Here is a 27193-nt window from a genome sequence, read left to right as displayed (position 1 = left end):
GTATCATCATTCAACATTTTTCTACTCTGCTTTTGAAATGAAACTTGGAATATGGAATTTTCAGAAGAACCCAAAAGTTCCCATCGGTAAGCTAAGAACGTCTAACAGGTATGCTACACTACTTAGTAATTAACTTAATGACTATAAAACACTAACGTTACAGTATGGTTGAGGGGTCTAGATATCGTGCATGAAAGTTTGTAATGCTCTTATAATAGAATTATTCCACAATCGTACGTGAATTTCTCAATAAATATCACAAAAATGCAGAAAAATCACCTCCCAGAAGCTCCTGATGATACGATGACGGAATTTCTGCGTTCAATTTCTCGGGGTATATAAAGGTCGCGCAGCTGCCCTCTGTAGTTTCATGCGTGAAAGTGTTTGCCCCTCTGCGGCTGTAACGTGCTTCGGCTTTCGTAATATTTTTTCACTTGATATCAAATTTGTCCCTGTTAAGCAACAGCAGTTTTACCTAACTTGTGTATATTATTATTATTACTATCATTATTACTGTTATTATTATTATTATTATTATTATTATTACTATTATTATCATTATCATTATCACCACCATCAGCAATCATCATCATCATTATCATTATCATTATTATTATCACTTCCACCACCATCATCATTTTATCATTCCTATTATCATTATTTTTATCATTGATATTTTCATAATCGTTAATGATTTTCATTTATAAAGTTCTCTTGCAATATTTTTAATCACTTTAACCAATAATATAATATGAAATGGAAAAAAGTAAAATATAGAAATATATTTTGTGTGTGTGTGTGTGTGTGTGTTTGTGTGTGTTTACCTAAGAAAACTAAACCGAAATTAGAAACAATCAACAGAGGCATTAAACCTGAGTGTGTCAACTGGTTTTTTTTTTTCCTCCCGTTCACGTTCAATTCATTTAAAAAAAAAGCGTTTTCCCAACAATATTCATTTATTTCTCTCGTTACTATTTTCAGAACTCATTAACTATCAGACATAGAAAAGTGAAAGTGAAACATCATTTGAATATTCAAGTATACTTCAATTTTCTTTTATTATTTGTATTTTATAGATAATATAAAGTTTTGGTATTACCTCAAAAGTTTCCCTGAATTTCCTTGTCTTAGTTTGTGTTTCAGGTTAAAGTACCTTTCATATAACTAACACTGTGAGACTTACTCACCCCAAAGTGCTCTCATGTCTTAGTAATCATTCAATAATGGTTTCGTACCAGAGCCGCCGACGTACGGCGGCGGCGAGGTAGTACACGTATTGTGCGAGATAACTGCGACCAGCAGCGTGCAGCCCCATACGCATACTGTGTAGCTAACTGCGACCAGCAGCCCCATACGCATAGCTAAATGGGGCTTCGCATTGTAGCTTACAGGATCATGACAGATTTAGTATCGCGGGTAAATATCAACTTAAAATCCACAAATTTCTTCAATTGAAGACTTACCAGTTAAGTTGAAGTATTGAAAACAGGCTTTGGGCAACGTTTGGTTTTGCCAATAGTCCCTTTCTGTTCGAATTGATGACTGAATGTGACTCGGTCGAGAGGACCTTGGGAGAGCTACACTGAATTGACGGCCAGCACATGCGCACACAAACATCTTATCCGTTCATGGATTTGAAATTTGTTCGCAGGTGATGTGTGCGTATGCGCTGGTCGTAGTAATCAGTGTATGTAGCTCTCCCAAGGTCCTCTCGACAGAGTCACATTCAGTCATCAATTTGAACAGAAAGGGACTATTGGCAGAACCAAACGTTGCCCGAAGCCTGTTTTCAAGACTTCAACTTAATTGGTAAGTCTTCAAATTGAAGAATTTTGTGGATTTTAAGTTGATATTTACGCGCGATACCAAATCTGTCATGATCCTGAATGCTACAATGCGAAGCCCCATTACGCTATGCGTATGGGGCTGCTGGTCGCAGTTAATTGCATGATTACTAAGAAATGAGAGCACTTTGGGGCGAGTAAGTCTCACAGTGTTAGTTATATGATAGATACTTTAACCTGAAACACAGAGTTCAGGGAAACTTTTGAGGTACCAAAACTTTTTATTATCTTTAAGTCATCATCGTTCTCATAGATAAACACAGTCGTGGTTCAGGTGCAGTTAAAAATCATTTAATGACATGGGTAGTGGTAGACATCGTCAGTGCCGTACATCTTTGATGTCCCTGTACAATAACGTTGGTGCACCCAATGGCCACAACCAGCCCAGTCGCACTTGACCCACGGAAATATTTCCCGATTGTTTCGAGGATGGTGCGGCGGTGTGTTCCTGTGGCAGACACAGCAGGGGTTGTCGTCATTGTTATCATCCGAGTCAGGTTCATGAAAAAGTCTCCGACATTTGTTGGACTTTGTCCCTGATGATCCTGGCTTGCTGCTTTGACTTGGCGTCTTCCTTTTGTTAGACTTCTTTTCTGATGGTGTCTTCTTCTTGGTGGATGTTTTTTCTTTCCTTTCCTCCTCTGTCCGGATGATCTTCATAAAGATGCGGTTCTCTGTGATGCAAACACCGGACGCTCGATAGCTGTATTTGACGTTTCTCTTCTTTTCACGTGGTTGACGGGAAGGGGTTGGAGTTCTGGAGGCAGGAAGTGATCTGCTTCCTTCCGGGAGTCTTGCTGTTGCCCATCTCCCATTGGTCCTACTTAATGGCGGCTGTCTTTTGGCGGCGAAGCTTCAGGTGTTACAAGCGTGCTTGTGCTCGACACCTCGTCAATATGCAGCACCTGGGTCAAGCGGGAAAATCCCTGCCTTCCGGAATGCAGATTTGAGGTTCTTCTCTCTCAGTGCACGAAGGTAGGCTGTTGAGGAGAGTCGGGCTATGTCGTAGCGAGTGATCACCTCTCCGGGATTTTCCTGCATGTACCGTGCACACTCTGCGTGGTATGACACCTTCAGCGAGGAGAAACAGCTGACGTCCGCGGACTGAGTAACGTGGGATGTGTGAGCCGGCAGCACAAACAGTACAATCTTATGTTCATGGGCAAACTCGATCACTGGCTTGCAGATGTGTGATGTGTGACCGTCGTACATGAGCATGACAAACTCATTCTCGGCTCTAGGGGGCAGTGCTGGGATGAAGTGATTCTCCAGATAGTCACGGAAGACTGTGGAGTTGCTCCAACCACTGGAAGTCATGAACATTTTGGAACCCGGTAGAGCACCACTGAGGAGCTCCGGGATACGTTGCTTTCCCTTGAAGACATAGTAGGGGGGCAAAGATCTTCCGGCAGCATTGCCACAGGCAAGAAGGGATGTGGTGCCGATCCTGTGTGAAGTGATGGACTTGATCCTGATGTCTGCTCCAGTGGTTACCTTGGGAGGCTTGTGCTCAGCGTTCAGGTTGGTCTCATCCACGTTGTATATCCGATCGGGTTTGTCCTTGAGGTTGTACTCTTCCATGGTCCTTTCCAGCTCCTGAAAGTAGCTTGACAGAGCTTCTTTAGTTGTCCCTTTCGCTCGGTTCATTTCTAGCTTGCTTGGAGACTTGATACGCAGCTTGGGCCATCTCTTGAGGAAAAGACGGAACCACGTTTTCGTGAACAGCCTTCCTTTGACCTTTGCTGATCGTCTGCCTAGTTCATCTGCCATGTCTGTAGCCAGGTGAAGTACCTGCAGGTGAAAAGAAATAAAACAAGGCAAGTGCCAAATTGTGTCTTGCCCATTCGCGTACAAGAAATTAATATTTTTCTAACTCCCAGAAGTTCATTGACCTGCCTATGACCTTTGACCTTGTGGTGACCTTCAACTCCCCAAGGGACATTTACCATCCAAGTTTGGTCACAAAAAGACAAATGGATCAAAAGTTATGAGCCATAATCGAAACGTGCCAGAAAAACTTAATGGGCAATTCCGCGGTTAGTAACGTTACATTTGAACAAATTAAAATATTTGTTTTTACCACTAAATTACCATTTGTTCATTTCAAGTCAAAATTATGTCAAAAACATGTTCATCCTTCCCATGTTTATGATACAGAAAAGAATGAACACAATCCAAGAAATATTAGAAAAGCTATAGCAACTTAAAGGGCTGGTTAGTAACGTTACGAAAAAAGGACATGACAAAAAAATCAATGTCTTGTAACAAAAAGTGTGCAAAAATTCAAGTTACTTCAAACAAAGTGTTGCATTAATTTCAATTATTGCATCATGACGAATGTTCATGCAAATTTTTTTAGCAGTTCGACCGATAATTTTTTAGCTAGACCCCCAAAAGCATGGTTAGTAACGTTACGGTTAGTAACGTTACATTTGTCCGGAGTAATTCCGCAGGTCATTTCACCCTTTTGTAATTGACAAAATGTCACATGACTTCTGGAGTATTTAAATGTATTCATCTTTTACCCTTTAGCAAAACTTTGAGGAAAAAATTTCAAAGGAACCCACTGTAATTTGCATTTAAGTGAATTTCAGCGTCCCCAGTCCCACATGTACATTTTAAATGATGGTTTTAGATCTCGCAAAATCAATAAATACGAAAAATAAAATCTACTGAATTTGAAAGACCCTAATGATTGGTGAACATCCATGGCATTAGTTGATACCTAGATCAAAGGGTAAGATAAAGAGGCACATTTCTTTTATCCATGTCATGTCCACCTAACTGCGGAATTGCCCTAATGGGCCTTAAGAATTTGTTGACCCCTTTCTAAGACCTTTGACCTTGTGATGACCTTTAATTCCCCAAGGGACATCTACCATCCAAGTTTGGTCACAAACGGACATAGGGATCAAAAGTTATGAGCCATAATCAAAACACGCCATAAAAACTTAACATTGGGCCCTAAAAGTTTGTTGACACCTATATGTGACCTTTGACCTTGTGATGACCTTCACCTCCCCAAGGGACATCTACCATCCAAATTTGGTCACAAACAGACAAAGGGATCAAAAGTTATGAGCCATAATCAAAATGTGCCATAAAAACTTAAAGGGATGGTACAGTATTGGTGGAGATGAGAATTGGGCTTCTAATTTTTTGCAAGATACCAAGAAAACACTTATGATATAGTACAGAGCATACCATTTTAAGAGGAATTCAAAGTTTAGTTGATGAAAATCGGGTTTGGAATGACTGAAACATCCAAAAACAAAGTAAAACAAAGTGATCGTAATAAAGTGTGGGTCCCGCTCTTTTTTGGATATCACAGCCATTTCAAAACCAATTTTCATCAAATAAACGTTGAATTCCTCAAAGATTTACATGTTCTGTCAAATTTCATAAGAGGTTTCTCGTTATCTCACCAAAAAATGTTAGATACATGAAATTAATCTCAACCAAAACTGTACGATCCCTTTAACATTGGGCCCTAGAAGTTTGTTGACTCCTGTCTGTGACAGTCTTGCAAGTAAACTTAAACATATGACCTCAAATGACCTTTGACCTTATCATGTGACCTCTTACGGCACCACAACATGAAGGTACCCCCAGTGCATCCATAACCCAAGTTTGATTGCCATTGTCGCAACATGTGTCGAGTTACGTGTGATGAGAGTCTTGCAAGTAAACTTTAACGTATGACCTCAAATGACCTTTGACCTTATCCTGTGACCTCCAACGGCACCATAACATGAAGGTACCCCCAGTGCTTCTATGACCCAAGTTAGGTTGTAATCCAAGCAACTTATGTGAAGCTCTTTGTCAAAAGAGTGTCTTGCAGGTAAACTTTAACATAGAAAAGAGAGCCTTGCACATACTCTTTAATATATGACCTCAAATGACCTTTGACATCATCACATGACCTCCGACAACACCATAACATGAAGACACCCCTAGTGCTTCTATCACCCAAGTGTGGCTGCCATTGCTGTAACAGTTGCCAAGTTATGCATCTTAAGAGAGTCTTGCAGGTAAACTTTAACATTTGTGACGGACGACGGACGGACGCCATTTGGATCCCTTAGTCTTGCCTTCACCTCCGGTGGGCGAGACCAAAAAAGAAAGAAAGTAAAAGTAATTAGATTTTCAGTCATGTAATTTATATTTTGTAAACATTCAAAATTCACAGAATGATATATTTCATTCCAAAGCCAAACAAAATTAATGCAAATTTAGAAATCACCTGAGTTTTGGTCAGGCCGTAACCGTAAGATGCAAGCTTCTCGAGATGTTCGACCAGTGCCCTTTCATCATCAGGAGTTAACATTGTTCCCCTCCCGGGAACCATGCTGGATTTTGTCCGCCCATGATACCGATCCCGCAAAGTTGACTCGGGAATATCACATTTCAGGGCAGCTCTCCTCAATGACAGGCCTTGTGTCACAAGAGCAAGGGCTCGTTGGAAGTTGGCATGTCGTTTATTTCTTCGACACACACGTCGAGGCTGTGCCTAAAAGCAAGGTAAACGAAGCACACTGAAAGTGAATCTTAAATAACCTGTTCATGTAAATTATATGTAAATTATTTGGTAATATATTTCAGAGTAATTTCTAGAAGTCATATTGACATATAACAGTAGCTATCCCCCACATCATTACTTCTTTTTCAAAACACATCTATGTTTTACTTTATTATTATTATTCCCATCAAGCTAGAAGCATTCTAAATTCTAAACACTAAATTTTGTGGATCATTCGTCACCCTCTCATTTGTTTGTTATCCATTCCTCATCCTCTCATCTTTTGTCGTCCTTTCATCACCCTCTCATTCAATTTGTCTCATTTTATCACCCATTCATCAGCCTCTCATTTTTGTCTACATCGACACCCTGTTTTTGTCTCCCTTTTGTCACCCTCTCATTTTCGTCACCCATTCGTCACTCTCTCATTTTCGTCACCCTCTCATCTAATTTGTTTTCTTCAGTATAATTACGGCCCTCCCCTGTCACAAATATATCACAAGTTAGCATAAGAAATCACAAGCAAATTCAAATTGAAATCACACTTCAACTTTGATAGAGTGAATCATTTATTCTTTTCTAATATCATTTTGACATCAGGGTGACCTTTGACCCTGTAAATGGTGGAACAGTGAGGGCAGCATTATCAATAGGTGTAGGTGTATAGATTTGACTATGATACATTTACATACCAAATTTGAAAAAAAAAAGTAGGGGTTGAAATGCGTTAATTTATTTTTCATCCAAAAATCTCTTCGCATAATAGTTGCATATTATGCTCTTGAAAAGAAAGCCTACTCGGCAGGATCAGATTCGTGATTCTTTCTACACCTAGGCCCTATCTCTTCCTCTTGTAATGAACCGATCTGAAAGAATTATTTTTTTTCGTTTGTGAAATACAGTGTAAAATGACAATAAACAAAATCAGATTGTATAAAATGCGTTTGTTAAGTTTTTCCAAACACCAGCGCAAATAGAGTAACATACATGCGTTGTTTACCGTAACTTGCGAAGTATTTTACACTGTTGGTTCCCAGCGGGAATGCGATGATTTCATGAATCATTTCGGCTGTAATCCTATACAATGTATGATCGTTGCACCCCAAAGGGATTAAAAATGCGTTCTTTCTTTTCTTTCGGAAATCTCTCCGCATTTTGTACATCTGTTCTTTAAAAAAAAAAAAAAAAATGTGACAGGGTTCAATTTGGAAGGTTGTGATCCTTTTTACGCAAATTTGTACCTCATACACCATTTTGAAAGACAGAAAAATCTTCGCTGTGAAATCCAGTGTTAAATGATAATGAACAAACCCAGATCTATTCAAACTGTTAAATGCGTTTGTTTCTTTTTCTGAACACCGACTCAATTCAGTAGATTAACATGCGTTATTCAACTATACTTAAGCTACTCTCACCCGGCGGGGTCGCGATGATTTCATTAATTATATCGGCTTTAATCATGTATACTAATATTTACATTATCATTTATTAAAATGAACAAACCCAGATCTATTTAAACTGTTAAATGCGGGGGGGTTCTGAACACCGACTAAATTACGTAGATAAACATGCGTTATTCAACTATTTTACGCTACTTTCACCTGGCGGAACTGCGATGATTTCGTTAATTATTTCAGCTTTAATCATATACACTCATATTTACTAGCCAGCAAAACAACTGGAAGTTGGAACTAAAAATTGAAAGGATATAATAATGAGTTTCACATGCATTCCAATTTTCCATTTTTGGCCATGAGTGTCGCTACATGAAAAGTTTTGAATGCGTTTTTTTTTTTTTTGCAGTGTGGTCTGACCTACTACAATGTATCACCCACGCGTATCTTTCGATAAAGAAAAATTGAATGATTTCATTAAATAACTTAGTAGGAACATCGGAAGATATTTCTGTGTCTTATTGCATGGTTAAGAAGAAAACATGGAAGAAACGGTACCTTCCAAAATGAGAACGAGACATGGATAGCGTGAATTTAGTTTTCAATGTTTCGTTTGTTGCATGTTTGAAAGCGGCAAGTCAAGAAATGTTTTTCATTGCGATGTGGTCTGACCTACTATCACGCACGCGTATCTTTCGATAGAGAAAATCGAATGATTTTATTAAATAACTTAGTAGGAACATCGGATGATATTTCTGTGTCTTGTCGCATGGTTTAGAAGAACACATGGAAGGAACGGTACTTTCCAAAATGGGAAAGAGACATGGATAGCGTGAATTCGGTTTTCATTGTTTGGTTTGTCGCGAGTTTGAAAGCGGCAAGTCAAGAAATGGAACCTCGTTATATCCGATCAAATTGCTTATGTTTTTCTTTATCATGATTCACCGAAATTGTCCTCGTTATAACCGGAATCTCGTTATAACCGATTCGTTCTGCCATAGGTTTACACGCAAAGGAAAACGGGACCGACGCAATCACCTCGTTATAAGCGGTTCCTCGTTATAACCGAACTCGTTATACCGGGGTTTCACTGTATAGGCATCTTCATTTCACTATAATGCACCTTTTTTCCAAATTTGAAGAAAATCTGATAAGAAATGTGGCTGATAGAACACACACAAAAAACTAACCCTAGCATCCAAGTCGAACACTAAGGGCGCCATCACCACAAACTGTTGTGTCCTTCATGTAGAATGACAACCCATACATCTCCGTAGCAAGTCATTGAATAAAATTCATTGCGTAACAATCAAGTTATTGCATAAATATGCACTTCTGCAAATTTTGACATGATCAGGGTGACCTTTGACCCTGCAAAAGGTGGAACAGTGAGGGCAGCATTATCAATAGGTATAGGTGTATAGATTTGACTATGATACATTTACATACCAAATTTGGAAAAAATCGGTCGAGAAACAAGGCAAGCGTCGCATATACAAGCAGACCCTGTTGAATTTACCTTTTCATGTATAAAGACAGAACAAGCGAGGACGCCATCACCAAAAACAATAGGCTTCTTCCTCTTACCATAATACACCTTCATACCAAATTGGAAGATGATCGAAGAAGAACTGCAGCCAGTAGAGCGCTCACAAGAAAATCACTGCTATTTCAACAAAAATTCCTGTTGCCATGGCAACTATGTCTCCGCCCAAACCAAAATCAATAGGCGGCTTCGCTTTACCGTAAGGGACCTTCACGCCAAATTTGAAAATGATCGGAGAAGAAACGCATCTAGTAGAATGCTCACAAGGAAATCTCTGCGGCGGTGGCGGACACGGCGCGACAAGGCCAAATCCATAGTATCCTCCGAACTCTGTTCGGGGGATACAATGACTGCTTTTTCTGTGCGGAAATGCAAGTTGCTTTCTAAACACACATTTACTGACTTCTGCCACTGGTGTTCTTCCTGTAATCTTGAGGGGATTGAAATCAGCACTTTGTGATTTTAAAGCTCTTTTCTTGCATATCCACAGTTTCATACATCTTTTTTTAATTCATGTGAAAAGACCCCCATCTGTGATGGACACAAACTAATCAATAAATCGACAATTCCTCTCATCTTCACCTCTTCCATGGGAATGACTTGTGCGCATCCGCCCCCGGCTGCCCCGCCCTTGATACCGAAGGTCGGCCCCTGCGAGGGTTGATGGACGCAGGCAAACACATTCTTCCTGAGGTTTCACAGATTAAGAAAAAAAGACTTTTGTGGCTTTTGATTCAGAACATAGCCAAGAAGTCTTATTTCTCTCCTATTAAAAAACTGACAATTTTTCGTAAATTATTTCACAATTTTGCACAGATTTAATGATTTAAAACAGTTTCTTCTAATCTCCTGTAAATAAAGTATACTCAGTAATATCCAGAGCTGCCAATTGGAAAAAAAAAAAAACACAATAATTTCTTCAGCAAAATTTATCCAAGGAAATTACTCCAGAAACCCAATAACCAAATTCATTCCAGTTCAGTTTTATTTCTGTATCCCATATTTTATACAATGATGCAAAAATTAATGAAGTGTTGGGATAACTATTTGAATTACTTATGTGCATAATCCTGTCTACTCACCCCCCAACCACAATGTACTTTCCAGGGGCACTGTCCTTCAATGGGTCCAGGACCGTCAGGGATATCTTGGCCTTGGTCTTGCCGTAGGAGTCAATTTCGCTGGGCAGGAGCTGCAGTTCCTGGGCCAGCTCGGAGACTTCCTTGGGCTTCTGGGCCCCGGAGACCTCGATGTCTGAGGGCACGGGGTCCTTCGGTCTGAGTGGGAGGTAGCGCATTTTCCACTGGTCACCCTACATCACAATGTGAAAAAATTGTCAATGACACAGAAAATATTATTGCAAATCAATGAGTAGCAGGTCAAAGTGGAACATGATGTTCAGAGTACCAGCAAATACGGCAATTCCGCTGATGGCCAGACATTCTTTAGTCTCATACACTGAGTATCGTAGATTCAATACGTAAAACTTCATAGCAAATTACAACTTTCATATGCTTACATCATTGCAGTTTGTTGGTGAGGAAAGTTTGAAACACCACAAAAACTATGTGTAATGAATCATCTGCACATCTATTTTGGAACTCTGTGAGACAAGAAAAAACATTTTGCCAATTTATTCCGACAGGCAGTCAGGCAAAGAGCCAGAGTTGTATTGTGAATGAGCTAAGCGCCATTTTTAAGCATTTCAAAGTAAGTCCATCATCAGATAGAGCAAAATTAAACCTTTCCAGTAATACCTCACTTGTGACATAAAAAGGAGTATTCTGGAAGTTATGAATAAAAATATCCTGTATTTTCTTATTATTTTCTTTGTTTTTTAGCAGCTTTAATTACAAATATCTCAACTTAAAGGGATCGTATAGTTTTTGGTTGAGACCTAATTTCAGGGGTGGTATTCTGAGGTCGTAATTAAGTCTGTAATTAACTTCGTGATTAAGTCGTGAAGTTAATAGGCCCTTAATCATGGGCAAAATCGGTATTCTGAGGACGTAATTAAGGTATGATTAAGTCCCCTGTAATTATCTTAGGTCCCTCCCATCTAATTGTTATTCCATCCAATCAGACGCGTTGTTAGAAGCCAAAATGATGATTACACGCGCAAATATGCCCTCAATGCGCGCTCCTGCATGCCCCCTGTAATTACAACCCAAGAGCTCCGTGCGCACACTACGGTATTTGATTACAACCCCTCACCTACACACGCAAAGATCTCAACCTCTTTGCTCACATAAAATGACAAAATTCCTCGAAGATTGGCTATATTTCTTTTTTTCTCTGAATTCTACGGATACCATGATAACAAGATTCAACCGCTCCTCGGTTACCGAAGACGGTAAGCATCGTTGTGGCAGAGAAAATATGATGTAATGCGTGATATCGGAGTAGTTAATGACACTCTTTGGTATCATTAAGTTTCCATTAACTTTCATACTTAATTACACCCTCAGAATACCGATTCGTAATTAACTCTGTGATTAAGTCCTCTCAGAAGTGCACGCACGCAGAGGTCCTTCCCGCCAAAACGCTTGTTGCTATGGTAGTTAATATACCCCCTACTTAATCATGCTCTCAGAATACCAATTCGGTAATTAAGTGCTAATCAGACACTTAATTAGCTCTCAGAATACGGCCCCTGGTTTCTAACATTTTTTGGTGAGATAATGAGAAACCTCTTATGAAATATGAAAGAACAGGTAATTCCATGAGGAATTCAATGTTTATTTGATGAAAATTGGTTTTGAAATGGCTGAGATATCCAAAACAGAGCAATTCTCATAAAGTGTGGGATCCACCATTTATTACGGTCGCTTTGTTTTACTTTGTTTTTTGATGTTTCAGTCATTCCAAACCCGATTTTCATCAAATAAACTTTGAATTCCTCTTAAAATGGTATACTCTGTACTATCTCATAAGTGTTTTCTTGGCATCTCGCAAAAAGTTAAAAGCCCAATTCTCATCTCCACCAATACTGTACCATCCCTTTAACAAGAATGGAGTTGCCTCATTCTGTGAGAAAAATTTTTATATCTAAAACAGGACAGCCTCCATTCATTTTACTTGCCCAACTGTACACGGGCACGTGGGTTTTTGCAGCACCCCGATAACTCACCAGCGTCCCTTCCACCGTCCTCTTAGCACTCTCCACAGTGTTGCCCATCAGCATGGCCACGGTCATGGGCCCTACTCCTCCCGGAACCGGGGTGATGGCGCCCGCCACTTCCCTCACTCCATTGTAGTCCACGTCCCCCACCATCTTCCTGCCAGTCTTGGAGAATGGATCTATAGTAACACAGAGAGGGGTGCGGTTAAATGATGAGAGTCACAGGTAATGTCTCATGAAACTAGGACAATGGGAGCACTTTAACATTTGTGGTTTAATGAGAACATTAACAAATAAAAGATGAGAATACTAATGAAGGAAAAGTATATAATCTGTGGCTAAATAGTGAGAATATATTTGTATCTAATATATGACACGTAACATCTCATATCTGCTGTCTACACATGAACTGAGCTACACACAACAGGGTGAAAGGACAAGACGATGTAAAGACATGGCTTGTTTGTTTTTTTTTATTCGAGGGTCAAGAATTTGCTTTCTTAGTAGACCTGAAATCACGAAAAGGAGTGATTCTGTTATCCCTTGCTAAACACAGACAGTGCTATAACACTTAAGCATGTGGAGCTTCAGTTTTATCAATCATTTTCATTCATTGAGATGCAGAATCATTTTATTCAAAGCCCTTTGCTAATATCCACTTTCTTATAGAAGGCAGGTTTAGGATTTCTCCAGATGTTATGACTGCATGGTATATAATGTAGGCTTGAAAAAGACTGTTTTATGTATTGTTTCCAAAACAGAACCACATGCAACTGCTCTGATGACAGAGTTCTAATGATTTTTCATTTCAATCCTTTGCACTGACAATTTCAGCAATAACGTAGGAAGAACAGCAAAATTGACTGATATTTCTCTTCCTTTTACATTTGGCAAATCTCATATGACTCTGCGGTTTGTGGTTACATTTAGTAAATACAATATAACTTACAAAACCAGTTCTTTTCATAGGATACTTATAAGACAGAGACACTGTTGACTAGTAGGAATGAAGGCCTAATTTCTACCTGGGCAGGTATGTTAACATGGCATGAGAAAATGGCAAGTTGGAGCAAGCTGATCTGGAAAATGAAAACAATGGTTAACTTGCATAATGTGGTAGCACATTCATGCACACATGAACAAATACAGAAAAGTACTAGAAAGGAGTGAACATTATATATATTTTCAATGGCATACTACAAATGCCACCTTCATGTTTTAGCAGAATTTTTTAGCCACTAGTTTGCAATTGCTTATTATTTTTTTTTTTTTTTTGGGGGGGGGGGTTGTATAGTGCAGTCATTTTGTTTTTTGCACAACTTGCAGTCACAGAGAGAGAGAGAAAAAAAAACGCATAGGCTCTATGTGAGTTTAATATTTATTTAAACACTGATGTAAGCAATACAGCAAAGGTTTGAAATATATGTCTAATTGAAACTGTTGATTGATGCTTATTTTAATGGTTGTTGAAAGCAGTCAGCCATAAATATATGTACTGTATATCTACTCCCACTCATCACAGAAATTACGCAAAAGTTGTCAAGTCGCACATGATTCACATGATACAAACTGTACTTCTACTGAGCAGTGCCAACCCTGCACAATACACTGAATGCTTCCACATTTGTACATCTTTTACAAGTACACAAATTTCCACAGAACGGACTGCTGAATTGGAATGTGCAGGGGGGGGGGGGGGGCAGTACGAAATGTATCTTCATTTCAAGGTCAAAATTTTAGAATTCATTTATTGTGTTAAAGTTCCCTTTTCTAATTGCTGTTGCAACAAATGTTTCATAAGTCAAAGAAAAAGGAATTAAACCAAATCAAACCATAAAACTAATTTTGATTTTGCTGCTCAGGCATGACAAAGCACATGCAGACCAAGAGCATGCGTACATGTATGCTGTAATTTGCACAGAACACTTTATTGTACTATATGTCACACAGTCATGTAGGTACATACAGTAGTACATAATCTTATGGTGGAATGACAAGACACCTATAGTATAGCAAAGGTGAATGCATTTCAGATGTGGACAAAGAGTGTGGTGTCAATACTGTACGAGCTGAAATTTTCGCGGTGGTTTTATTTTCGCGAATTTCGCGAATCGCCTTTGAACCGCGAAAATAACAACACGCGAAAATAAAAACGCGCAAAATGAGGCAAAAATGTGGGTAAAGGAATAGACTTTGGTCTATTTCATAAACAGCATGAGAGTGAAGTTTTCATGATAATGAATTGACCCACAAGGAGGTCATACTCGACAAAGTAGAAACAAGCAACTATTTGATCATTGTACACAGCTACTTTTTCTGTCTTTTGCAATGCTCTTGAAAACAAAAGACATATATAAAATCCTCTCAAAATGTAGCCATTGACAGGATTTTAAGTCTGCCTTGGCACTTCAATTATACAGTACAGTTGACAACTAGAACTCTTCGAAGAATATAGTTATGGTTCTCACATATGAAGAAAAAGAAGATAAACTTTTCCCACCGGTCAGGTAGTACTACAAAACATTTTTTTTTTTTTCACTGTGACATTGTGCACATAGTATCTTGTGTATAAATCTACAGAAGAAATCACAATAAGTGATCGGACAACATTCAAGTCTTTATGCTGATATACCAATGAAAATTTACAAAATATTGGTTTGCTGCATACATGACAACACATTTGAAACAGCAGAACATGTGACCCTTCTATGATGCACAATTTCATAAAGCATTTCTTCTTTACCTTTCAACTCACATTTGCATGGGTCTTTGACAAAAATCAGCAAAATCATGTGACGATGGAACATGCGATTGGTAGTAAACAAACCATGCTTAATGTGGTGAATGTAATGAAAATGATATCAGGTAAACATGTATATAATCTGACAAATTTTGACGATATGATGAGCTCAGAGTCATTCTCACTGAGAATGCCTGTAAGACTACCTAACAGAACCTTTATAAGTGTGTGATATTGGATAAATATTCAGATAAGGCGTCGAAACGTTGACTCTCAGTCCTGCTGTGTGGACTTGCCGTCAAAGTTTGTATTAGTCATCCACTATTGACACCTGTTTCTTGCTGTATAGTACAGTATATTTGTGCATGGCCAATGAATGACCAACCATACACTTCGGGACAAACACAATACACACATTTCTGACAACTGATTAATGAGTGTGTATACCATGTGTTTTACTGCATGCAACACTTATGACTCAGTACACATACAACAGCACACCTGTAAGTAAAATTGTACTTTTTTTTTTCACATTCAAGTCCCCAAAGTACACAGGATAAGGGGTCCATGTGACGAATATTACAGGAAAAAAAAAGGGGGGGGGGGAAGACAGATTACTTTAGTTGAAGGGACAAGAAACCATTCTTACCATCTTCTTCTAACTCAGACCCTGTTGTGGCATCTGGATTTATGAATGTAATGATAAACAAACAATTTCCACATTATTGGAAGATTTTATCAAAACCGGTTCAATATTACTCATTTTTCAAAATTACTCAAGCGCTGCTACACACAAAGAAAGAAAGAAAAAAAAAAAAGGAACCCACTCCACGCTCCAGCATACGGTGTACCTTGTGTACAATTGACATTACACAAAATTCAGTGTGAATTTCTTATGAACCAAAAGTCTTTGAACACTGAAGTGCTTCGTTGGGGAAAATGCACAACCGACAAACAAACTTCAAAAATGATTTATACAGGCTCAAACTTTGTGCTGCAGTAACAATGGGGTTCCCGGCACCGACTTAATCAACAGCAAAGAAATTTCAATAGGTAGTTTTTCAAGCAAAATCTGCATAGCATGTGATGCATCGGAAAACAAAGGTCAAAAATTATTGTGGGACTTGTTTTAAATTAAATTCTTTCCTATCTTACTTTAAACTATTTCAAATGAAGCGGAGTGATGATAAAGTGTACAATTGACCGCACTTTTGTAAATGCCCCAAAATGGGACAAAATACTAATTGTTTCATGATCATTTAAGTCATGGTCAATCAAAATGACAACGGCAATATTAAGACGGGTATGGTATCAATGTGCATTAATGCAAGTGAGAGAAGATACACCAGCAGGAGTGAGTAGCTGAATGCAAACATTTAAATAAATGTGCCGAGTATACTGTGTGTAAGTTGCCATTACTATACTGCATGTATTTCATGTAAGCAAGGCATATAGTTGTTATCATCCCACATACGTTACGAGTACATATCATACCTCAAATTTTAAGTACACTGTAACTGACAATTAGCCATTATCAAGGAATATTCTGAAATAGCTCATGTACAAGCAGGACAACTGCTTAAAATCGAAGAAGTTGTTTTCCAACCATTAGTACTTTGCCTTTCCTACACAGAAGGTTCTGATTACAGCATTTGATACAGATTCCAGATATTTACTTTCTCAGGCAAAAAGCTGGACATTTTGTTTGTATAGTTTGCTGATTATGTAATAAAACATCATCTGATCAAAGACTGGCCATGGTTACTGATTAAATGGATATCATTCTGATTGATAAAATACTTTGTATCATTCCTATAATCAGTCATTGAGAGTTCATTTCTCACATTGTTTAATATTCATTACCACTTTTTGAGCAAACACCTTCATGTGCTACAAGTTCACTGAAAGTCTCACTGTTCATGTCTGTTCTCCCTGATCTTCAGACAACTTTGTCAAAACGTTCTGCCCATCAATTCATCACATATCACAATTGCCGGTATGCAAAATACATCAGTCTCACACCATTGCGTGATCACTTGTAACACAAAACAAGATTTCATACATTGCAAGTACACTCTTGTGAATGTTACTCTTTCTCTGATAATACTTTTTTTTCTCTCTCTCTCAATCTCTCTCTTCTATTTCAGTGTTCTTCCATACTGAATTCAGACAAATGAATAGGATACATACCATCAACGAAGTTAATCCCACAGTCGATCACCACAGCACCAGGCTTGATCCATTCCTTCTGTACGAAGCACGGCTGTTGGATACCAGCTACAATCACGTCAGACTCGCGGATCTGAGGTAAAATAGACAGTAGGTACTGAGCGGATGAGTAGGCAGTTCATTTACAGCTAACATTAAAACATTAGTCCATGTTTTATTTTTATTTTGTGAGTGTGTGTGTGTGTGTAGATGTGTGTATGTTAAACAGCCACAAAGAAGGTCGATAAGTAGGTCTCTGTACAAACTGAAGCAAAGCGATGAAGCAAGAACAACAGACCACAGAAGATTTTAAAAAAAGAATAAAATCACATAACTTTACTTAAAATTGCCACTGGCATTCAATGCATATAGTGTAGACAAGAACTTTCGTGTGGATCTTAATTTTGCGAATTTTGGCTCTCGCAAAATTAAAATGCACGCGAACATTCCTCGTTTTACAGTATCCCAACACATCTACAATACCTTCTACTAATATTCATATATTGTGGTTTTATCAATATTTTTGTAACTCTTCAAGAAACTGCTCTAGGAATGTCAACCATCTGTACAACTGCTAATTTCAAGAATATGATTGGAAGAAATGCTGCTCTTTTCATGTACTCTATCTTGTGACACTGTGTTGAATTGGAAATATAACACCCAGTCAGCATGCCTTGAAATACATAACTCTACCCTAAAATATCTACATAAAAAAGAGCACAGTATAATTTGCAACTATGTATAGAATATGTTTACTTTACAGATCTTTCAATTATTTTTTTATTTGCTCATATCACGTGTTTGCCTTCCCTCTTGGTACATCACTGTTTACCACTGAAGCATGTAAATAGATTTCTTTGCACTTTGGCAAAGTGGGACATCTCTTTCTTATCATTTCTACAATATGTTCAACTACTTGTGACTTGACATGAACCTTCCTCATTCATGACACCTAAATAAGATTATAAACTGCACCAAACATTATGAACATATCACAAAAGTTTTAGCATTACTATCCCATAGAAAAAAAAAAGAAACCTTTGCAACATATAACTGAACATCCAGTCAAGCAATTCCTTTTGACAAATTAAGCTTGATATTATTGAGTGGGCAAAACATCTTGATGTAGTCAAATCATATTGCTAAAGAGAAAAACTTTGTTAATTTAGCAATTTACAATACTACCTCTTCTTGAACTTATTTTCTAAATTTTTGGTGTAAAAGACGGGACAGAAATATGTTACCCTCTCATCTTACCATCGACTTGGTCTGCATTACTACACAAGGCCAGATATTATATTTGCCAAATTCAGGTAGATACCTACTGATTAATTGCACAAAAAGATTCAATGATATTCAACCTAATCTTGACTCCAAATTTTAACTAAGTCTTTTCCAAAGACTACACAGATAACTTACATCCAAGTGCATATTTTGAGTTTTGGTGTTGTTACGTGGGGTACAACTTTTTTGTACATTTAATGCTTTTATTTGATCCTTGACCCTTATCAGATTGTAGTGGGTATCAACAAGACATTAAAGGAGCCAATTATTGTCGCCTATATCACATGCCAACAATGTGTTCTTACCAATGCAGCATTGCAATTTGTAATCACATTGTTAATGCACCAAAGCAAGACAAACTCAAGCATGGTAGCAGGCTCAAACTTGTTTGGCAGTCATTGAGTGTCAAGAAAATAACCATCCTTGATGTTATTTGGGTTACAGCCACTCACGATTTCATCGATGTTCTTGGTGCGAGAATGGCACATGGTGACCGTGGCGTTGTGGGCCCGCAGGAGGTCCGACATTGGGGCACCGACAATCTTGCTCCGCCCCAACACCGCCACCCTTTTCCCCTCCACGTCCACACCTGCATCGATGAGAATGGTGGAAATGTGTGATACATTAATTACAGGCAAATTGTAATCAGAAGAAACCCCTTTACAGACGGTGAGGATTTTCATCACATTTCTTATCAGCACTCCCATACTCACGTTTCTTCTGATACTCAAGGCACTGGATGTCACAAGTTTCGTTTAGATCTTAACACAGGGTATTATTTGATGATTAAAATGCTAAGGTTCAAAGTTCTTACAATAGTAGCTCTAGTTGTCTGTCTCTTCATCTCTCTTTTTTTTCTCTCCATGTCTGTGTTCAAAAACATTTATCACAAGATACAAAGCCCATATAAACCAGCACGCTGACGGCTCAAATGGAATGCAGAAAGCAGCCAGCTGACAGACTATCAGTGAATCTTGAAGACTAGTAATTGAACTCTGTATTTTATCACTGTCTGCTAGACTGCCAAAACAAGAATGAAGATCCTACGTAATACTGTACATGCTGTATACTCTGCGAATCTATTTTTTTTTTTTTTTTTTCGTTGAATCAGGACTTCCGAACAATTTCATGAGGGTAGATTCACGATTGTGGAGTACAGTTATTAAAGGGATGGTACAGTATTGGTGGAGATGAGAATTGGGCTTTTAACTTTTTGCGAGATAACAAGAAAACGCTTATGATATAGTACAGATCATATCATTTTAGGAGGAATTCAAAGTTTATTTGATGAAAATCGGGTTTGGAATGACTGAAACATCCAAAAACAAAGTAAAACAAAGCGATCATAATAAAGTGTGGGTCCCACATTTTATTAGAATCGCTCTTTTTTGGATATCTCAGCCATTTCACACCAATTTTCATCAAATAAACATTGAATTCCTCATAGAATTACAAGCTCTTTCATGTTTCTTAAGAGGTTTCTCGTTATCTCACCAGAAAATGTTAGAAACCTGAAATTAGGTCTCAACCAATAATATACGACCCCTTTAATGGCAAAATGTTGCGCACATGTCACATTCAAGTTGAGATCAGAATAACTATTTTTGTGTGCTTTTAAATTTGCAAATGGCACCAGATTCACAAAATAAGCAAAAAAAAAAAAAAAAAAAAAAAAAAAAAATGAAACGGTAGCTTCTAACTTACCCGATCTCTTCAAGAGCTCCATACATCCACGTGGAGTACACGGCAAGAAACACTGTCCCAGTTCACCGCGGGCCAACTTCCCTGCATTATGGTCGGTCAGTCTGGCGAGAGTCATGCACAAAGTGGCACTTACAGCATACATTTAAACCAAAATTTCACTGTGTTCATATCTGCTCAGCTCAGGTGATAAATGCTAGTGCATCATAGTAACTATACATTCTTGCATAATGGTCACAGATGCAAGATCTCTAAATCTACCACTGTGCCATTACTATCACATTACTAAAGGCCGTGTCACACCTTTCCGGGCAAGCCTTGCGTGCGACTTACAAAGAACAATTTTTACTACCCGGAGGTCCCCGCAGATGAGCCACACATGACAGTACCTAGCACGTATCTCACACGTAGTCACCCGGAGGTGCACACGCAAATCTTTTTACCCGCAACTATGTTTAGGTCCTGTCACACCATTCCGGGCAAGCTACGTGGGCTTGTTGCGTGTAGGAATTTTCCAGCGCATACGCGACAATTTCTGAGGGTGGACAAGGAATTGCTGGACGCGTTCTACTTAAATTCTACTTGTGGGTATACTGTGTGACCTGTGTACCAGTCGCGTGGCGGCTGACAACTAAGTGAAGGAATTCCTCTGAAGGAATGGCAAATGTCTCACGGAATTTCATTATCTTGGCTGCATACCGGGACTGCGAAGTACCTGCGTGGGAGTTGACTGTAAAGTGCTGCCGCTAAGGGCCTCCTACTGGCGTTCTGCGTGGACCTCTCCGGGCATCCCCGCGACTCATCCAGAAAAAGATTTGGTCATGCTCAAAACTTGGTTGTGGTTAGATTGGACTTGCGTGCGCACCTGGCAACTACAGGCGAGATACGCGCTAGGTACTGTCAGGTGCGGACCAACTGCGGAGAGCTCCGGGTAGCAAATTTGTTTCCCTGCAAGTCAAGCTGCAAAACTTCCACAGATATGGTATGACAAGGCCTTGAGCATGCTCAAAATTTGTTACGAGTGAGTTGTTGGGGTTTGGTAACAGAGGTACACCGCAGAACACCAGTAGGAGACCCTTACCGGCAGCACATCGCAGGCAACTCCGAAGCAGGTACTTCTCAGTACCTTTAAGTCGCTCGTAACGGAAAACGGATCGGTTTCAAAGCTCTGACGCAGGTCACACGAAATACACGCAAGTAGAAGGTAAGTAGCACGCGTCTAGCAGGTAAGACACAAGTGCGAAACTCACAAACATTCTTGTCCCCCCAGAAAATTCTCCTTCGTGGTGGAAAATTTGCACTCGCAATAAGCCCGCAGAGCTTCCCCGCAAAGGTGTGACACGGTCTTTACAGATTCAAAAGAATGCCATTTTATTTAAATGCATTCAAATTTTATATGACAATAGCTAGTAAAGCAATAAAGAGAGGGCACACAATGTTCTACATTAATTCCGGATAAAACACTTTCGTTCCTTTTTTTTTTCTCTCTCAATTAGCAACATAAACATTCTATGTATGCTTTCGGGGCTGCAGATAATATGTAAGGGAAAGACAGATATTAAAGGTAACCACATGCTTCTGTTAAGCAGGAGTTACAGATAACCATCCCTTCCCAAGCAAGCAATGGCAGCTCACCCATCAACATCCTTTTCGGGAGACACAGCATTGAGCAGGGCATCCTGGTCCATTGGCTCGTCCGACTCGGTAGGCATCTGGACCAAGATGCCGTGGATTCGGGGGTCCTCGTTGAGGTCATTGATCTTGTGGACCACCTGTATCAAAGGATAATTCCAAGGTATGAAGGGACCTGCTTTTATTTCGTGGACAGGAGCATTTTGGACATGATGGCACAGAACACTTCAGCACTGCTGTCTAGCACAACACACACAAAAACATGAAACAAATTCATCTGAATTTCTTACTTGTCACAACTATGTGCAATTGCTCTTACAGGCAAAAAACGAATAACATTTCAGCAGATGATGATCATGAATGAAGTTTTTGGATGTGAGTGTAACCATTTCTGGCTGAAAGCTATATATAGTGAAGCATTTCATTGGAAGACATGTTTCACAGAGAAATCATTTGCTATGCAGGAGTAGCTTACCTCAGCCAGAGAGCTGGAGCTGGGAAGTTTGTAGTGCACGGCAACTATCCCAATCTGTGCAAGAGCAAAAACATAAAGCCAGTCAAATCTAGTTTCTCTATAATTTGTTCAGCAGAAAATAGCCAACAGTGATTGATTGCTTTCTTTGAAGTAAATTGGCTCAAGCTGAAACAACAGAACAACACTGTTTCCTTTTTATCTTCTTCTTCTTCTTTTTAGTTTTGCATGGGTATCAAAAAGATATTGCTTCTGATCATAAGGATGCGTATTTCTTGCCAATGCAATATTTTCCTGGATTATATGCATTTCTAATTAGCATCCTGGCAAGTGCTTCAAATCCTACAGTATGTGAATACAGGTGCAAAGTTTCATTTCTCCCGACCAACACATCAAAACTCCCCCAGACTGTGAAATCCATAATAGGAAACTGCTGCATTATGACAATCACAATGGAAACTCCCAAAGATCATGAAATTTGTAATCAGATTGATTTTTAAAGGGTAAAAAAATCTCGACCCTCTTACCTCTGCTGCTGCTGCCAGCTGGAACTTGATGTAGCGATTCGAATCGCATCTGTCACCAATCTAAATCATAGAATTAGTGATACAGTTGGTAATGAAGCATACATACAGTATACACACAAAATTAAAGAAGCTTCCCTTCTACTGAATGTCTTTTGGGGACGGAACATCACAGGTGGTTGTCAAAGACGATATCAAGTACCTGAAGACTAAAATCCTGAAAACGTCATAAGACTCAAGTTATGGCCATGACGAAACATTCAACCAGATATTCAACAGATGTGGTAACTGGTCAAACATAAACCATAAGCTCAATTCAACAAATTTGAATGAGAAATGAATCAACAAAGGTACTGAAGAGAAGTACATGCATGATAAACACTGCCAGTTTTCTAATTAATCATACAGGTGTGGGGGCATTGTCATCCAGATTTGGACAATATGCTGTACCAACAGAAGATGCCATCTGCACAACATAAATCTTAAAACTGAACACTTGAAGAGCAACACTATTCCTACCATCACTAGGTATTTTATGCACATTTGACTTTATTTGGTTTGTTTGCTTGTTAGTTGTTTTACGTACCTGGACAATGGCAAGTCCTGGCATGAAACCTGGATGTCTCTCCTTCAGCATAGCAACCTCCTCCTGGAGCTCCTGACGGATCTCCCTAAAGTGGAATGAAAAGAGAGCATGGAATGAGAGGGAAAGGATAGTTTGCATCTCACAAACACGCAAGATCATTTTGTAATAAATACATACGTACACATACTGATGTGATATCACAAAGGCAAATTATGCGCAGAATTCAAACACCTTAGTTCTCCTGGCACCACCCTCAAAACTTTTGAAGTTTCCTTTGGGCAGAAAGTGACACCTCATACATAAATGACATGTTTGCAAAACAATTACAGGTAGACATATCACACTTATTTTTTACTGTGTGCATGTGTGTAGGACTGCCTCTCTGTCTGTTTTGTGTATTCTAAAAACACACGCACACACACACACACACACACACTCTCTCTCTCTCCTTTTGCTGCGTATTTATTTCATTGATACGTTTTATGTTCTAAGGGAGTGGTTATACAAACTCCCCTAACAATTTGGAGCAAACACATAGAAGGCTACTGGCCACTGTTATGTAATGTTGTGCAGCACATGTCTTTACTTTTCTCCTCTTCATTACAGCAAATGATTTAAATGAAATGAAATGATATCAGTAATCATCATCATACATTTCTTCATAATAACAAAATATGATTCTAAAATCATGTTTTGCTAATCATCGCCCTCCCCCTTCAAAGTAGAGTAGATCTACAGTACTTTTCCCAGATGACCAACGTATCTGTTTTATGGTGCATTTTCTGGATTTTATTAACCTTACCAAGGACCTCCTTGACCTTACCCCCCCCCCCCCCCTCCCCAATCTGAAAAATGCTCTGCTGCCCCTGTATCATATTTCAAGTCAGGTGATCACTAATTACTGTAAAACATGATATATTCGCAGGGCTGCCAACTCTCACGCATTGAGCGTGAGACTTGCGCATTTTTGTCCTTTCTCACGCTAAAACTTGATTTCATTTGCGTGCATTTCTATTGATCTCACTCATTTTGACTCCTAAATTATAGCATTGGCCTATGGGAGTCTCACTCTCAACTAGTTTCCAGTGTTGGCAGCCCTGTATTCGCCGCATGAATTTTTCGCGAATTGGAGCGAACAGCCTTTTTTGCGGCATTAAATTTTCGCGAACTGCCACTGGCATTCAATGCATACAGTGTAAACAAGAACTTTCGCGCACATTTTCAATTTGCGAACATTCCTCGTTTTACAGTAACCTACATGCAGAGGGCATGTCCACTGTCCTTGGCGACATTTATTCTTTGACATAATGAAAAAAAAAAAATGGATCCACAAAAATCTTATAGATACTCCCTGATCCATCTGTTGCATAGAGTCACCATCCAGGGGCAAGGTACATACATTGTACATGTAGGCCCTGTACCAATATGTAGGCAGCCACCACATGTATATACACACACACACACACACGTACACGCCTTGCCTGCATAGGGTTGTTTGCGCCAGTAGCGGATGAATGAAGCAGAAAGATGTTAATATGAGCTGAGATTGATGTGGCGAGCTTCACATGCCATCATCGTATTTACAAAATAATTTTCACACTGTGCGATTTTTTTGTGATAATATCAGTTATCACATTTACGGCATGGACTGGAAGATTGCCAGATGGCATACGGTATGGCGCACATGGGACCCACTTTTTATTACGAGCAATCTGTTTTTACTTCGTTTTTGGATGTGTCAGCCATTTCAAATAAAGCCAATTTTCACCTAAATTTGAATAAACTTTGAATTCCTCTTTAAAAGAATGGTATATGGTAAGGCCTGTAGGGTAAGGGTACCAGTATTCGATCACTTATCACTTGTCACCAGCCAGTAAGTTCAACTGTCACAACACACGCAAATCACATCAATTCACATACTTGCACACTCATTCACAACAGGAAACTCCCTTAACCCCCTCCAAAAATCCATCCAAAATCCCAAATTTCACCGTCAAAAGTGCAGAATTGGCGCGACTTTTGCAAAGCGTGTGCGCGAATTAAGTCCAGTTTTAAGAATACGGGTCGCCGAAAAAGCGCTAAAAATCGAGAAATAGCCGTTCGCTAGCGGGATTTTTTGCTTATCGCAAGCTCGGAGTGTGATGGTATCCTCAAAAATGCAAAAGTAAAACAAAATTTCCGTACGTGCCGATGCAGTGACTCAATGTACAAGGGTTGAATGCAAGTGCCGATTCCCCAGTATTCGGTCACCTACGGGTGCCGCCACATCCCCGATGCAATATTGCGCCAACAAGGTAGTGCACGGCGCATTTTTCAGCTGCTGTGATCCCAGCGTGAACGTGCATTGACTTTGAACGCGCACATCGCGTGACCGAATACTGGTTGCGGTGACCGTATTCTGGGGGATTTTCAAGGTGAAATATTTTGGGATTTTGTGCAATTCTGTGAGATATTTAACAAAATAAAAGTTGAGATTAAAGAAATTTGATATATTTCACATAGGCCTACATATTGCTGTAGATATGATGTATGTATGTATTATTTTAGCCGTTGAGGACGAGTCCCGAGTATACTCGGGCAGATGTCTATGGGAAATGTGTGTTGTAGCAAAATCAAACCGTCCTCAACGGGTTAGTTTGAAAAATATTGCAAAAAAACTGAAGTGACAGAATACTGGGGATGTTAGTTACCCTACTATAATCATTTGTGGTTTCGTGATATCTCACAAAAAGTAAAAAGCCCAATTCTCATCTCCACCAATACCATACCATCCCTCTAACACTAAACAGTCACGTTAGCTCACAATTGTTTTGTACAGGACTAACCTGTCATTACATTGTGCTGTCATTACGATTCGGTGAAAATATTCATTCGAAATTTTTTCCTTGATTAAAACCATTAATGAACAGTGAATTATCGCGTTTTCCCACACCATCCTAATCTACATTCAAAGCCAATCCATTTTTATGTGCTTTGCGCGCAGAAAAGTGCGTACTAAGTGGTCAGTGCGCGAATTATACGCGGTCGGTTTCAATAAGGGTGGTCGATATGTAGTAAGGCTACTATTGACCGATTCGGGTTCGTTGAGGGCAGCAGACATTTTACGGCACAGGGCGCAGCCATAGTGGGTGTATCAGCCGACCCCCCCCCTGCTCTCCCCCACCCCCGGGCAACATGTTTACACGCACTTGTAACAAAGGTTCGCGCACTAAGCAAGCATTCGTGCACTCAGTACGAGACGCCAATTGGCTAAAGCAGTTTTTCATTCTGCGCGCGTGCTAGTGTAGGGAGAGGGGTGGGGGAGTGCGGAGGGGGGGTCGGCTGATACACCCACTATGGCTGCGCCCATGCCAAAAATACACATAGCGCGTCACAGAATCGGTCAATACAGTAACAGGAGGAACACAGTAACAGCGTCTGGTCGGGCTAGTCACGATACATACAGTCAGTGCCGGGATGCCCAGTGGGCTCCCGTTATAACGAAGTCCTCTTTTCCCAGTTTTCTTTCGTTATATCGGAATTTCGTTATAACCGAACAAATAAACAATAGAAATACATAGAGTGGATGACATTTCAGTCAGCAGTAGGAACCTAAACTAATATATTTAAAAGCAAATTTAGC

At 39.4% G+C, this 27193-nt stretch overlaps 1 pseudogene; it reads right to left on the bottom strand.

The window, feature by feature from the left end:
- Positions 1–2113: 2113 nt before the first annotated feature.
- Positions 2114–23044, bottom strand: LOC140229051 (uncharacterized; annotated as a pseudogene).
- Between the last annotated feature and the right edge of the window lie 4149 nt (positions 23045–27193).

This window comes from Diadema setosum, chromosome 1 (assembly GCF_964275005.1).
Source record: "Diadema setosum chromosome 1, eeDiaSeto1, whole genome shotgun sequence".
Classification (NCBI taxonomy): Eukaryota; Metazoa; Echinodermata; class Echinoidea; order Diadematoida; family Diadematidae; genus Diadema; species Diadema setosum.
This window is presented reverse-complemented; position numbering and strand designations above follow the sequence as displayed.